Source organism: Capsicum annuum, chromosome 1 (assembly GCF_002878395.1).
Source record: "Capsicum annuum cultivar UCD-10X-F1 chromosome 1, UCD10Xv1.1, whole genome shotgun sequence".
In the NCBI taxonomy this organism is placed as follows: domain Eukaryota; kingdom Viridiplantae; phylum Streptophyta; class Magnoliopsida; order Solanales; family Solanaceae; genus Capsicum; species Capsicum annuum.
The window spans coordinates 234,123,443-234,140,517 of record NC_061111.1 but is presented as its reverse complement, the minus strand read 5'-3'; positions in this window follow the sequence as shown (position 1 = coordinate 234,140,517).

Sequence of the window (17,075 nt, the reverse complement as noted above, 5' to 3'; positions counted from 1 at the left end):
TGTCTATTATTTAGTATCCGTCTATTGTCTATATTTTTATTATATTATCTGTCTATTATTATCTATCTTTATTATTTATCTGTCAATTATTATTGTTATTATTATCTATTATCTATTTATTATATTCTCTATTATTACTATATTGTTAACTATATTTATTATATTATCTGTCTATTATTATTTATCTTTATTATTTATTTTTCAATTATTATTGTGATTATTAGCTATTATCTGCTTATTATATTCTCTATTATTACTATATTGTTATCTATATTTTTATTATTTGTCTATTATTATTCGTATCAAAGCTCTAAGATTCTTGGAGACTTTATTACTTATGGTATCAAAAATAGAGAAACGGAAACCCAAACCCTACGAACGTTTAATAATATTAGATTCAGAATAATATTGGTCTTTTTGAAATTTAAAAAAAGAATTTATAAATTTATATAATGTCTTAACACAACAAAGGCAGTTAAATGTTAAATTATTTGAGCTTTGTAAAGAATCAAGAGAAGAAATCTGGACAGAACTACACAAAGTAGATAATAGATTAAGAGAAGTTAGAGACCAAATAATTTATATTAACTACGAACTAAAGGTAGATAAGATTTCCAGAGAAAAGTATCTATTTTATTTTGCTTAATGAACACACCTCATACGAATACCAAATCGTTACAAGAAATCAAGATAAATTTATATAGTTTATACTTAGAATATAAAAGACTAAATAATACAAAAGAAGATCCGAGAAGACTAGATAATCTAATAACTATAATATCCGGTTTAGACAACGAATTGATAAAGCATCTTAAGTCTAGAAATAATAATAAATGAAAAGACATCCTTTTCCTAGCGATATACGATCCAGATATTGTCTTTTAAACGAAGAAATAAAAAAGAGCGCAGACAAAGTAGCAGAAGAAATAGTTTTGAGTAACCATTTGGACTTATTAGTAACTCCATAAACATCACAATTAGAATTTTTCAAAGAATATTTAAGTGAAATAAGATGGGATTTACATGGACTTAGAATCGACATAACATATTACAATAGAAAGATAAGTTATCTAAAGAAATGGTGTGACATAGTAGATATTCCTTTAGGATAAAAATAAGTAAAAGTATATGAAAACACATCCATTTTCTACACAAGTTCAAAGACGTTACAATTACTTATATAAATATTTAAAACATTTTAATCGAATTTTAAAAAAGGAACAAGATTTAATAGAAGAAATAACAGTAGTAGAATCAATAGATTTTCCAGAAGCTATTATATTTTCATACCGCGAAGAGCTTTTATGCAGTATAGACCACTTATTTCAGTTAAAAAGTAAACTAGAATAGATTGGATATTGTATAGATTAATGGAAGATTAGAATAAAATTAATTAGAGAAGAATGCAATAGAGGGACTTTTTGGCTAGGATAAGAACATTACAATAGATTCCTTAAAGACAATAGAATATCTAGATTTGCAAATAAAAGAAGAAAAGAGGCATAGATGAATAAAAGATGATTCATTAATTAAATGTAATTTCGGTAATGGAGAACATATTTTGCATGGAGAAGATTCTTAACAAAACACTATTACAGACTTTATAATAAATCTAGGAGAGAAAGTTCAATAGGAAAATACTAAAATATTGAAAACTCTAGAGATATTAGAAGACCTGCAAAACAAATAAAAGAAATTGTTAAGTAAAATAGAATTAAGTTTTGATTTCTTAAAAATCAACAAGCAGAATTAGATAAGAAATACAAATATTTAGTTAATAAAGACAAAGATAACATAGACAATTGATATGCCCAAATTACAACTTTATTACGAAAGTGTAAGCGGTCACTGTCAAATATAGAACCAATCGGGCTGGGTATCGAATCCCACAGGGAATACTGTGTTAATTAAGTTGTATGCAAATTAGTTGACTTTTAAGCATTTGTTCCCGTAAAGCAATAGGGGGTTTTGATTTAAGTACGTAGTAATAGTTTCAATGTAATAGTGAAGCAATGTGTGTAAATAATATTTGAATGGAGAGAATGACAACTAGGGTTATGTCCACTTTGTAGATTTTAATAACTTCTAACCATGGGTGTTAAGAGTTCATACATGCATGCACTTATAGAGAAACGTATTCTAATTTTCAATCCAAGCGTTTCTCAACCATCAAGGATTAATTCACTTTAGTTCTCTCGATTCAAAAGAGTTTACTCAATTATATGATCTCTCCAATTTGTTAATCCTATTAAGGCATTAACGTGTGAAATAAAGGTTGGAAACCCTATTTTCTTGTCACTGCTCTCTTTTCCAAACATTAAACTTTCTATCGAACAAGTTATGTTTCAATGGCACATTCTCTATGTTTGCAACCACGAGAATTCAAGCATAACAAAGAGAGTATGATATAAGTAAATCAATGCATAATGAATTCAAAACCCATAGAAATAGATAGTATGCTACAAGGTTTACATAACCCTAACCCATAAGCTTAGCTACTTATGGACAAAATGAAAATCACAATAAATATGTTTATTATACAAAAAACTAGAAGATGATCTTGGTGTGTAAAAAGTAAACCAAGAGAAAAACGTTTTCTCTCTCTCCAAGCTAAGCCACCAATCTCTCGTTCCAAAATAATACAGACTAATGAATAATCATAAAAATTCAGCATCAAGTCTTTTTAATAATCCTTTCTCTCATAATTTCCTTCTAAGTCCCTGAACTCATTATAAATGACAAATTAGTCTTGGACATAGTTTTTAGATGCCACATTTGGTCCAACAAGCTACTTCTCTCTTGTGTGATTTGTCATCAGCAATCTATAGTCCCATCATGTCTTTATCTACCTCATTAACACTTGAAATTATTCTAATCACATAGGTTAGCTCAATTATATCAAATTAGATTAAAACATAAGAAACTAGGCACTTTGTTCTCAAAAATTAGTTAAAATACGGGTAAGTTATGGTGCTTAGCATATAAATACACCCAAGATCACCACTCCACACTTAAATCTTTGTTCGTTATCGCACAACTTATCCATTTATGTATACAAAAGATTTAAAACCCACAAAGGAAACACAAGATGCTCAAATAGGCTCGTTCAACGAATATGAAACAAGATGTAGATTCATGAACCATTACTGAAAACAACCTGCCCTCTAAAATAGACTCATCAAGTTTGCAAATTCATGCATACCATTTAAGCAAAGAAATCATATAAATTATCCAACTTTTCATCAAACATGTTCCCTCACAACAACAGAGTTACCCATAATCACTTACAAAAATTCAATTTCTAGCACAATGGGTATAAGAATCAAGTTTTTCTCACTCTCACAAAGAATTCTAAAATTACAAATGATGACCATATGCTTGCCCTTAGTGTAGTGCTCCACTAATATCAGAATGTTAAGATTAGGATCATGTAGGTCTTTACGGGTTGTAATGTCGGCTAAGGGATGGGTAGGAACTATTCTGGCCAGTAATAGTGACTAACTTCCCTAAGCTCTTTAATACACTACATTAGACAATGAATACCTATCTCTAACAATCAATTTTAACCTCTACAAACTTCACACATCATTTTCTTTCACCCCATTTCATAAAGCTCACTCACATAACTTATGGCGAGAGTATTTTCCATGTTCACATCATCTCATTTCGAACAACTTTTTATGCCACTTTTTCTCTCTTTTTCTAATTTTTTAATTTTTAAGATAGATATCAATCCCAACAAATCATATCAGATTCAGATGCCAAAAACTATTACTTTGGGGCTTCATTATCACCTTTTCTTCTTCTATTTACAACTCCTTACTAATTTTTTTCTTTTTACTAAAGAGCTTAGGAGATTTTAATCAAGTTGAGGTTAATCGAGGAAGGATTAGGCTACACATGAGGTTACCAAAGAAAAAGATAAAGGCTTAACAAGGCTAGCTAAGATTATGCACAAAGGTGGTTCAAAAAAGGGTATAAAAATGGCTATCAAAGAAATGCCTAAATCATCTCTTAAACTCACATTCTCTATTTCATTTTGCACACACACTAGGAAAGTTCTAGCATCAATTTCAACAAGGAATATTCAAATACCCTCACACACACATGGCACATGCTTAACTCCAACAGGATCATTATAGACTCTTAACCAAACAACTATATGAATTCACTTTAAGCCAACATTAACCACACGAGTCATAAACTAGAACTTAGGTGTCTCAATAGTAAAGGTTTATGACATTCTTATATTGTCGTGTGCCCCACTTAGAACAAATTACATTCTCTTGTTAGGTCCTACAAATGACTAATTTTCTCTTAAGATGGTCGTCATCCATCCATCGTTGAGAAAAACACCTAACTATGACTATAAACTAACATATACGTAGAAGCAAAAAACATGCACTAAACTAACAAATTCAAAATGGCAAAATAAAATGCACTAAAGAGAAGACAAAACAGTAAGTAATCTAGAAGCACTTCTAGCCACCCCACACATTAAGCTAAACACAATCCCCAGTGCAAATACATAAATAAAAATCTGGCTAGTCGGACTCCTCTTCCACATCTGGGGTCATGCCACTTACATCAGAATCATCATCAAAGTCTTCCTCACTAGATTCAGCCTCTATGTCGGAATCTAACAGTAGAAGATCCTCATCCCTCGGTACATCATCATCTAATGGTTCCTCAAAACTAGTCCTCACTCCACACATAGCTCTAGTATGGTCATTAAGTGGATAGTCATAATCCAGCTGACGTAGCTCTACAATAGTAGGCACACAGCCTCTACAGCATTGCTAAGAATTGAGCCTTGGCTGGTCTCTAGATCCTTTACCTTTATGACATCCACTCTCTTTGGGTTCTGAGGCAACTTGTGATCCGCTAGCTCCGCTTTATCTTTTTTCTTTTTTAAAATGGCTATCAGCAAGCTTCCAAAGTTTAATGGTGTCCTTTTGTGCATCCGTTCTTTGCGCATAGAAATGCGTATAACTGCACCAATATTTATAGGAATATCAGTCATTAAAGCATATACTAAACATACCCGATCGTGAGAGACTTTTGTGAACTGCTTTCCCAGAATCAAGCTACAGTTGACTATCCTTAGCCAGATATGAGCTTCTCTATTCAGATAAGCATACGGGAAGGTGTTTTGGTGACCTTTGTCCTTGTGATGGAACCACCAAGCCATAGACCTTGAACTGCAGAAAGTATGCCTGATGGCTCTATAGGGAGGCCTGCTGTATAATTCCTTTAACCTTGAATGATCCACATTTACAGTACCTAAGAAAGAGTTAAAAAACTCGATCGTTCGATAAAGGATTTTCCCTCGAATCTTAACTTAATTGCTGCTGGTATTTGGGGACCAATTAGCATAAAATCCTAAGTCCAATCTAGATTGCACTAGCCTATGTCTTGGAAAATGAATTCAAGTTTTAGTTCTGTGATCCTAGCCAAAATACGAGGGCAGTGCCTCGCCAAACTCTCCCTTTGAATTAGATCCAGTGGCATGTATCTATTTACTTTGTTATTCTTGTATCACTCCTAATCATCCTCTAAGAACCATTTAATTCCAAAAGTGCGTCGACGCCCTAGAAGAGAGGATGTGGTGGGTTTATCCTTTCTTGATCATTTCTGTCCCTTCTGAGATGTAGATGCTTTGTCTTTGCTAGTGATTCCTTTAGAAGCCATATCACCTGAGTGCATCATATAATCATATTAGCTACACTTAGTCAAAACTCACTACAATTAAGAAAACCGTAGTCAAATCACCACCCCATACTTAATTTGTTAGAATAAACCAATTAAGTGGTGTTGTTGGGTACTTAGACTTCGCTGATATATACTTTGATCTTGGGTGCCAACATTAATTCTTTTTCTTTTTCGAGTCACAATTTCACATGGAGGATTTTCTTTTTCTTTTGCGAGTCACAATTTCACTCCATAAAACCCTCACATTCTACAACAATATTGCAAATCAAACTAACACATAATTAATTCTTATTAACACCACCAATTCCACCAATTTTACTTTAATAAAGCAATTGTTGAACACAATCATCCTTTACAACTTCAACATATCACAATACCTGAAACATCATCATGTTCAATAAAATAAGACATGCAATAGTGGTTACACAACCACCATGTTCGTTGTAAGAAATTCATTCACATGTACAAGCACAAAATATTACACAATAATGCCTGAAAGTTTCAGCACCTGAATACTCACAATACACCATGACTTGGATTTAACAACTAACAACTTATTTATAGGTTAAATTAAAATCCACAACAATTATGGTTTCCAAATTAATGGTGTTCATCTTCCCCAAGAGTTTCAAAACTAATTTTACAAAGCTATGGCGAGAATTCAATCCACAATCCTCAAGAAATCAATTAACATTTATAACATAAAGTAAGAACATCAAAGGATTATGAAAGAAAAACTTACCTTAAAGATGGAAAATTGAAGAAATAATGGGAGAATTATTGAGATCATGAAGAAAACAAGAAACGTGAAAGACAAAGGGAATGTTGAGAGCAAAAGCTTGTACGGTTTAGGGGAGAAATAAGAGTGAATTTGGGCATTTAGGGCGTGTACTCTATTTAAAGAATGAATTCCGGGTTGGGTTGTCCCAATTAAAATTGGATACTATGTTGAACTTTGAGTGGCATACGGAACATATGTTATCGGACAAGTTTAAGTGTGCGCCGCATTGGTCATTGCACACGTGAAACAGTAAGCCTATGCGGTATGGTGTGCGACGCATATGTTATTGCATAAAGGTAAGTGTACAGCGCACAAGCAATCTCGAAAATTAATGTATGCCCCTCCTAAGGTATCATACACGTGAAACAGTGAGGGTGTGCAGTTGTGTATATGACGCACAAGAAATTTCCAACCTTATAGTGTACGCCGCATAAAGTGTCGCACAAGTTAAGGTGTGCACTGCACATGGTGACACCTACTTGAGGCAGTGGTCATAGGCTATGTCTTAGCCGACACTTTTGCCATGTCCTATGTAAACTTAGGCGTCACACACACTATAGTACACTTAAACTTGAAGGCCATGCACCCCATTCTCCATATGAGGCATCGAGAAAAATTCGTGCAACTTTGGCATGAATCATGACTTGAGCCTTAACATTTGACCACTCCACTTACCTGCAATGTTCCCGTTAATCCTAACTTACCACATTTAGTATGACTCACTTTTAAACCAAATTTAGAAGATGTCATCTCTTTAGTGCTTTGAACACCTACACATAATTAAAAATAATTAAAAATGATTAGAAGGATGGGTTTGCTTCCATCAAGCGCCATAGTTTCAGTCGGGGATCGACTCTTATTTTTGTATTTTTGTTTTAAATATAAAAATTAATGAAAAATCATTGGTTGCCTCCCATTTAACGCCTGCTTTATTATCGCGGCATGACTCAGTTGTCCCGATTACTTAGAATTCATCGAGATAGATAGTAGAAATACTTTTTATCAAGTCTTTTGGACCTATATAAAGTTTGACTCATTGACTGTTAACTTTGAAGATGCTTCCATCTTCATTTTCAAGTTCGACTACTCTAGATAAGTAGACTTGACTCACTTTAAATAGGCCTAACCACTTGGACTTAAGTTTACCAAGGAACAATTTTAGTCCGAAGTTGAACAAAAGCAACAAGTCACCTTTCTGGAAATCTCATTTTTCAATCCTCTGATCATGATACTTCTTCATACTATCCTTGTATAGGTCTGACCTTTCATAAGCTCCGAGACGGAATTCATCTATCTTATTTAGTTGCGTCAGTCTTAGCTCCGCTGCCTCCTTCCAATTTAGATTTAACCTTTTGAGCGCCCATAAAGCCTTGTGCTCCAGCTTTATTGGTAAGTGACATGCTTTGCAAATACTAACTGATATGGTGACATGACGATGGGTGTCTTGAAAGCAGTATGATACACCCACAAGGTGTCATCAAGCTTTTGAGACCAATCTTGCCTACTAGCGTTCACCATTTTATCTAGGATGGCTTTAATCTCCCAATTCAAAACCTCCACTTGCCCACTAGTTTGTGGGTGATATGGAGTTTCTACTCTATGCTGTTTCACCCCATATTTCACCAAGGAAGCTCAAAACACTTTGTTGGAAAAATGAGATCCTCCATTACTTATAATAGTATGTAGTACTCTAAAGCAAGAGAAGATGTTCTTTATGACAAACACAAAAACTCTTTTTCCTTCATTATCAGCCAAGGTGATGGCTTTAACCCATTTTAATACATAATCAACAGAAACTAGAATGTATTTTATCCCATACGAGCTTACAAAAAGGCCCATAAAATCGATACCCTAGACATCAAATAATTCTACTTCCAGCATCTTCATCAAAGGTATTTCATACTGCTTGGAGATTCACCCCTTCCTCAGAAATTGATCACAACTTAGCATGAACTCATGAGCATCCTTGAATAAAGTTGGCCAATAATAGCCACTCTGCAATACCTTTCTAGCAGTTCGATAACTTTCTTGGGGACGTCCAACTAGGGAAGCATGACATGCTTCTAATATACTCAATACGTCTACTTCTGGTACATATCTTATTATAATATTATCAACACACTGCCAAAATAGGTATGGCTCATCCAAGAAGTAATGTGTCACATCATGAAGGAATTTCTTTCTTTGATGAAAATAAAGATTTTCCAGAATCAACTCTCTCACCACATAGTTTGCAAAATCAGCATACCAAGGCATTTTCTCCATTATAACAGCCAAGATCTCTTCATCTGGAAATGCATCATTGATCTCCATTTCTTCTCTAACAGCTTGCTCACCTTCCATTCTAGACAGATGATTCAAAACTTGGTTTTTGCAACCCTTTCTATCTTTGACTTTAAAGTCAAATTCTTCAAGCAGTAACACCAATATAATAAACCTTGGTTTTTCTTCTTTCTTAGACATCAAATTTCTCAAGGATGCGTGGTCAGTGTTGACCACCACCTTGGTTCCTAGAAGATAAGCTCAGAATTTCTTAAAAGCATAGATTATAGCAAGGAGTTCTTGTTTGGTGATGGTGTAGCTTTTTTGAGCTCCATTCAATGCTTTGCTAGCATAATAGATTGGATTAAATAATTTATCCTTGTTTTGCCCCAACATAGCTCCAAGGGGAACACCGCTTGCATAACACATGATCTCAAATGGTTTCGACCAATCCGGTGCAACAATGATAGGGGCTTCAACCAACTTCTTTTTAAGGCATTTGAATGCCTTCAAGTAATTATCATTACAGGAGAACTTAACTTCCTTCTCCAAAATTTTGCAAATTGGGTTTGCAATCTTTGAGAAGTCCCTTATAAACATCCGGTAAAAGCCAGTATGTCCAAGCAAACTACGCACTCCCTTTACAAAAGTGGGAGGTGGTATCTTCTCAATAACCTCCACCTTGGATCGATCTATCTCTATCCCTTTTGCTGAAATTTTATGCCTGAGAACAATGCCCTCTTCTACCATAAAGTGGCATTTCTCCTAATTGAGCACTAAGTTGAATTCCATACATCATTTCTAGTCCCTACTTATGTTCACTAAAAACAGCTCAAACAAATCTCTTACCACAAAAAAGTCATCCATGAACACCTCCAAGGTATCCTCCACCATATTTGAGAAAATAGACATCATACACCTTTGGAAGGTAGCAGGTGCATTAAATAACCCAAACGTCATCCTCTTGAATGCAAAAGTTCCATACGGGATTGTAAATTTATCTCTTCTCCTAATATTCAGGAGTAATACAGATCTGATTGTAGCCATAATAGCCATCCAAGAAGTAATACCACCCCTTCCTGCCAACCAATCAAGTATTTAATCCATGAAGGTCATTAGAAAGTGATTATTTAAGGTCCATGAGTTTAGTTTGTGGTAGTACATGAAAACCCTCAATCCAGTTATAGGCCTGAGAGTAATCAACTCATTCTTTTCATTTGCAACAACAGTCATGCCCTCTTTCTTGGGCACACATTAAACTGAACTTACCCATTACTGTCAAAAATAGGATAAACCACTCATGTGTCCAACCACTTAATAATTTCCTTCTTAAACACCTCATGCATTGGTGGGTTAAGTAGGTGTTGATGCTCGATAGTTGGTGTACAATCTTCCTCAAGTTGTATCTTATGAGTTTAGATGCCAGGGGGAATGCCAATAATATCAGCAATAGTCCAGCCTATTGCTCCTTTGTACCTCTGAAGCACCAAAATAAGTGCTTCCACCAGCTATTTGTCCAAATCAGCTGCAATAATCACGGGTAATATGCTTCTATTTTCCAAAAACACATACCTTAAATGCCTTGGCAGTTTTTTTAATTCTAAAACCGGTGGCTCTTCAATTGATGGTTTCACAGGTGGTGTTGGTCGATTCTTAAGATCAAGATCTAGATTATTAGGAGAATAAGAGTATGATCCCATTCTTATCAAGGCACAAACAGTTTGTTCATACTCCTCAATTCCTTCACGATTAAAATTCATAAGCATTGCAGCTAAAGTCTCAACAACAAACTTCTCCTCCGTTGGCACCTCCTGCTCATCCTTATAATATACATCAAAAATTAAGAACATTATCATTTATTTATGCTTCTTCATTGATTGGAACACATCAAAGCACACCACTTCATCATTCATCCTAAATAAGAGCTCATTAGCTTGCAAATCAATTAGCATACTTCCAGTTACGAGGAAAGGTCGACCCAAGATTATGGGAACCTTGAAGTCCACCTCATAATCTAGAATTATGAAATCCACAGGAAATATAAATCTAGCCACCTTCACCAGCATATCATACAAAATACCAATAGGTTATTTTACCAACTTATCCTCCATCATAAGTCGTATGTTGGTAGGTGTGGGGTGTTCAAAAACCAACTTTTTATAAAAATCTAGCGGCATCAGATTAATGCTTGCTTTAAGATAAGATAAGGCTTTTGCAAAGTCAAGAGGTCCAATAGTGCATGGGATGGTAAATTCTCCCGAATCTGCCCTTTTCTACACCAGAGACCTTGTGGATATAGCACCACAATGATAGAGATTATCCATTATCTTAAAACTAACTGACCTCTTCTTTGTGATGATATCTTTCATAAACTTTGTGTACCCGGGAATTTGCTCCAATGCCTCTACCAAAGGCAGATTAATTATCAACTTCTTAAGAATAGTCCTGAATTTGCCAAACTTAGTGTCATCGGCCTTCTTCTTCAACCGATGGGGAAATGGAGGAGGTGGTTTTGGAAGAGTGGTAACCACCATTTCAGCCTCCTTTCCCTTATTTTTCTACTCATCAACCTAATGACTATTGGATGGGGGCATTATTAATAATCTTATCTGATTTCTCAGACTCCACCAGATGATCAATCCTTGCTTCTTCAATATCATCTTCTACTATATCAACTACATTCTTGCCCATATGAGGGCCTGATAAAACCTTGCCACTCTGTGTAGTAATAGCTATGCACGATTTATCATTCTGAGGGTTCTGAATTATATCACTGGCAGTTTTCCACTCTTCCTCTGATTCAATACTATAGAGAGTTGACTGATTTGCTGTTCCAACTGCTTGATCAAAGTGGAGTGTAAGTTTACCAACTGACTCATAGAAGATAAGTCGGTCTTTTTATGGTAGTCACCCCAGAGTTAGTAACCTCAACTCCCTTTAACAATTTCTCCATCATGTCCTCCATGGATATCTTGCCAGAGGTACTTGCATCATTATCTCTACTTCTGGGAGGTACATATAGGCCACTTATATCATTCTTGCTCTTCCAGTTTCCTTGATCCCGATCCTTATAACCAGCTTTGTCGTAATAAGTCCGACAATGAATTCCTTGGCTATTGCCTTAGAAACCCCCTGGTTATTCAAATACTTAACCTTTTCTTTTGAATAAGAATCGTCTCTACCTTGGGATGCAACAACTTTTACTTTTTTAGTCTTTGCAGATAATAAGTGCTTGGTCAACAAATCCATCTTCGTCTTCAAGTGTGCCATGTCTTGATCACATTCTTCCTCTTTCTTACATTGTTCTGTAGTCATACCAACAGACCCAGTAGGGCTTGCTACCACAGAATCCCTTGTATTCCAAGCTCAACTTTGTTTGGTTATCTGATTAAGCATTTTCGAGGCCTCTTAAAAAGTGAGATCCACAAATGATCCCCCTGCAGCATTATCAACAACTGGCTTCATAATAGAGTTCAAAGCCTGATAAGGAGTCTCCATTAGATATATATCCATCATATTATGGTTTGGGTATTGCATCAACTTATTTTTTAACCTCCCCCATATCTTGTGAAGGGCTTCAGTTGGGAGCTACCTGAAGTTGCTAATCTCATCCCTTAACTATACCCTTCTGGAAGGTGGAAAAAACCTTTCTAGGAAAGCCTCTTTCAATTTTCTCCAATTGGTTATAAAATCGGACGTCAGCTCATTATGCCACAAGGTTGCCTCCCCAGATAGAGAAAACAGAAATAAACGTAGACGGATGGCATTTTGTCCCACTCTTGAGTTATCTAAGGACTTAAAAATAGTGAAAAAATTAACTAGATCCATATTGGGATCATCCTCCGGGAGTCCACCGAACATCCCCTTTAGGTGGAGGAGTTGAATCATCGTGCTTTTAATATTGAACTTAGCTTCGGGTGCCAACGGTGGGGGAATAATAGCTTTAGTTGCACCCGCTCCATCCATTCCATCTTCATTATCATAAAGATCAAATTGCATAGCTTAGAGATTAGGTCTTGCTCTAAAAGGATGATTTTTGTTCACATTTCTATTTACTGGTGCGGTTATATCCTCTGCACGCCTTCGATTAAATGGCCCCAAAAAATCATCGTCTCCCAGGTCCTCTTTATCTGGATTTTGTACCCGACATGGGTTATCAGTATTTTGTTGATTTAATTGAGCATTAGCCAGAGCGGCTAATCTTTCAGCTTCCTGTTGGTTAGCCATTCTTTCAATGAAATGAGGTTCAAGATTAAATGGTAATAATGGTTCTCCTAAACTTCTGGTTTGTGACATAAACAACAATGAACCTGTAATAAAAAAAAACATCAAATAAATGTAAAATTAAGAAACTTGACTAACAGTCAATCAGCACACATAAACTTAATTGACAACCATATTACCCGGCAATGGAACCAAAATTTGATACACCCAAATTACAACTTTCTAACAAAAGTGTAAGTGGTCACTGTCAAAAATAGAACCCGATTATGTTGGGTGTCGAATCCCACAGGGAATACTGTGTTAATTATGTTGTGCAAATTAGTTGACTTTTGATCATTTGTTCCCGTAAAGCAATAAGGGGTTTTGATTTAAGTACGAAGTAATAGTTTCAATGTAAAAGTGAAGCAATATGTGTAAATAATATTTAAATGTAGAGAATGACAGCTAGGGTTATGTCCACCTTGTAGCTTTTAATATCTTTTAAATATAGGTGTTAAGAGTTCAAACATGCATGCACTTATAGAGAAACATATTCTAATTTTCAATCCAAGCGTTTCTCAACCATCAAGGATTAGTTCACTTTAGTTTTCTCTACTCAAAAGTGTTTACTCAATAATATGATATCTCCAATTTGTTAATCCTGTTAAGGCATTAACTTGTGAAATAGAGGTTGGAAACCCTATTTTCTTGCCACTACTCTCTTTTCCAAACATTAACCTTTCTATCGAACAAGTTATGTTTCAATGGCACATTCTTTATGTTTGCGACCACGAGAATTCAAGCATAACGAAGAGAGTATGATATAAGTAAATCAATGCATAATGAATTCAAAACCCATAGAAATAGATAGTATGCTACAATGTTTTCATAACCCTAACCAATAAGCTTAGCTACTCATGGACAATATGAAAATCACCATAAATATGTTCATCATACCAAAAACTTGAAGATGATATTGGTGTGTAAAAAGTAAACCAAGAGAAAAACGTTTTCTCTCTCTCCAAGCTAAGCCGCCAATCTCTCCTTCAAAAATAATATAGAATAATGGATAATCATAAATATTAAGCATCAAGTCTTTTTAATAATCCCTTCTCTCATAATTGCCTTCTAAGTCTTGAACTAATTATAAATGACAAATTAGTCTTGGACAAAGTTTCTAGGTGCCACATTTGGTCCAACAGGCTACTTCTCTCTTGTGTGATTTGTCATACGCAATCTATAATCCCATCATGTCTTTATCTACCTCATTAACACCTAAAATCGTACTAATCACATAGGTTAGCTCAATTATATCAAAGTAGAGTAAAAACATTAGAAACTAGGCACTTTTTTCTCAAAACTTAGCTAAAATATGGGTAAGTTATGGTGCTTACGCGTATAAATACACCCAAGATCAACAATACAGAAATAAAGCTAGTACTACAAGAGGTACGAAAAGAAATTAACCAAATAAAAAATATACTACTATCATGAGTGATATATTACAAGATAAACTTTATGTAACAATATTACAAAAGGTAGCACAGATTCAACCGAATCCCAAAGGATTATCAAACCATAAACCTCAGGGAAAAGTAAACTCTCTAATCATAAAATAGAATAGTATTATAATTTTACTACTATTAGAACTTAATAAAAATATAGAAAGAGAAAAACAAAAAGCCAGTTGATGTGTGAGCAGATGCTAACACATTTGAGGCTTTTAACTTAGAATAATTGCAAAGTCTTAAGCAACTTTTGTCATTTTTCATTATTTTCTCTTTGATATTGCAGTAAAAGCCAAGATGCAAGAGAACCAACAATAATGGAAGTAAAAGAGTGATTTCTGAGCAAGTAGAGAGGGAAGAATAGCTGACGACTTATTTGATAAGTCGTCAGCCTTATGATAAGCTATCAGAGTTACCGTCAGCCTTAGACAGAGAATGGAATTCAACTGGAATTCATGGCGATGTCTATGATACGCCATCAAAAGTGTGATAAGACGTTAGGCTCATCGTTAGGCTTAGATAAGGAATAAGATTTAAAGTGAAGAAGCGATGAAAATTTTGATAAGTCATCACATGTATGATAAGCCCTCACGCCTGATCGTCAACCTAAGGCAAAGATTTTCAAAAGTGAAGAGGAGCTAAGGACATTCCTATAAAGTCGTTAGCCTCAGGATAAACTGTCATACACGTCGTTTTTTATCCGAGAAAATACTGTGTGATCTGTGATTTTGTTTCCATAATTAGGCTGAAGTATTTAAAGCATATTGTAAGGGTTTTCTAATCATCTTGGAAATAATATTTTGAGAACTTTTTCCCCCTAATTTTCTGACTTTAACAAGACAATTATTTTTGGAGAGATTATTACCATTGTGTTGGGATTTTCTACTTTGATCAAATCTGAGAAATACTTGTTGCTATTCATCTTGCTGTGAGTTCATCTATCAAATTATGAATTCAACTTGTTGTCTTGTTTATTATATTATGAATAGCTAAATTCCCTAACCCGAGTTGTGGGATCTATGGTTTTGGGTTTGTAACAGAACTAAGTGTTCAAAATTGTAATGGTGGTAGAAACTTCTTGTTAATTCCATTATTTTATATTTTGACTATTGGTTGCAATCAATAGGTCTTGCTTTCTGGTAATTTGCCTGAGATAATAAATCAACCCTAGTAAGAAGTGAATTATCAATAGGGACTTGGAAGCATCAAACTTCCATTTAATAATTAATGTTGTAACAAGATTAATTAACTTGAGACAACATCCGGTTATGAAATGTAAATTCCCTAAGTTCGAGAGAATTAGGTGGTTAAATTTCTAAATAGGTTGAGAAATATTTAGACAAAACTTCGACAAGGATTGTCTGATGTTCCTACTACCACAAGAATCTTGAACAGTTACTAGCGTCTGTCAAATCCAAACACCCATAGTGAACATAAATCTGGTTTTCCTTATCATATTATTTCAAACACTGAATTGAGAATTAATTATTTGCAGGCTTTACAAAAATCCCCATTCAAAGGAAACTAATAACTACCAGTTGATTAACCCACAGATAACTCAAATTCTCACCATATTCCTTACGGGATTCGACCCCAACCTAGATGGATTATATATTGATACGGATTGCATACATTCTCGTAAGAGAGGTATAGTTTGAGAGTTATAAAAAATGGCATCGTTTTCTGAGAATACGGTTGTAAATTGAAGTTTGTGTGTGCTAATTGACTGTTAGTCAAGTTTCTAAGTTTACATTTATTTATTGTTTTTATTTACGGCAGGACTTTTGTGGTGTATGCCAAGAACCAGAAGTTCCATAGAACCATTATTACCATTTAATCCGGAACTGCAACTAATCGGCAGAATAGCAGACCAACAAGAGGCTGATAGGTTAGCAGCCTTCACTAGAGCTCAGGTGAAAGTGCATAATGATGCTCAACAAGTACTATATTCAAATTCAGAGGATAAAGACTTGGGATAAGAGGAGTTGGTAAACCTGGTAACCCAAGGCGTGCAGAGAAAATAGCTGCACCAGTTGATATCGCTCAAACAGCACCTGTCAAATGAGAATGTAAGCAATCACTGTCAATATAAAGCCCAACTATGATGGGGTCGAATCCCACAGGAAATATGGTATGAACTCAAGTCATTTGCAATTTAATCAACTGATAGTTGAATATTTCCTGAAATGGGGGTTTGAGTTTTAACAAGTAATTTTTGGTCACTTTACTTTCAGTGTTTGCAATTAAGAATTTATGGAATAACCAGAATTATGTTCACTAGGGTTTTTGGTACTTGGCAGATGGTACTAGTGGTTAAAGATTCTTAAAGTAGGTAGGACCACAAGTTATCTTTATTGAAATTATGCCTAAATGTCTCTCAACCTACTTAAGCATTTAATTACATAATCCTCTCGGACATAGGGAATTTATATTCACTGACCAGATTTTACTTGAGGCTAATCAACCTTGTTACAAGGTCAATTATTAAATGAAAGGTTGGTAGCTTCCAAGTCCCTATTGATAATTCACTTCCTACTGTAATTGATTTCTTTCTCAAGCAAATCAAAGAAGGTGTTATCTATCGTTTGTAACCAATAGAAAATAATGAA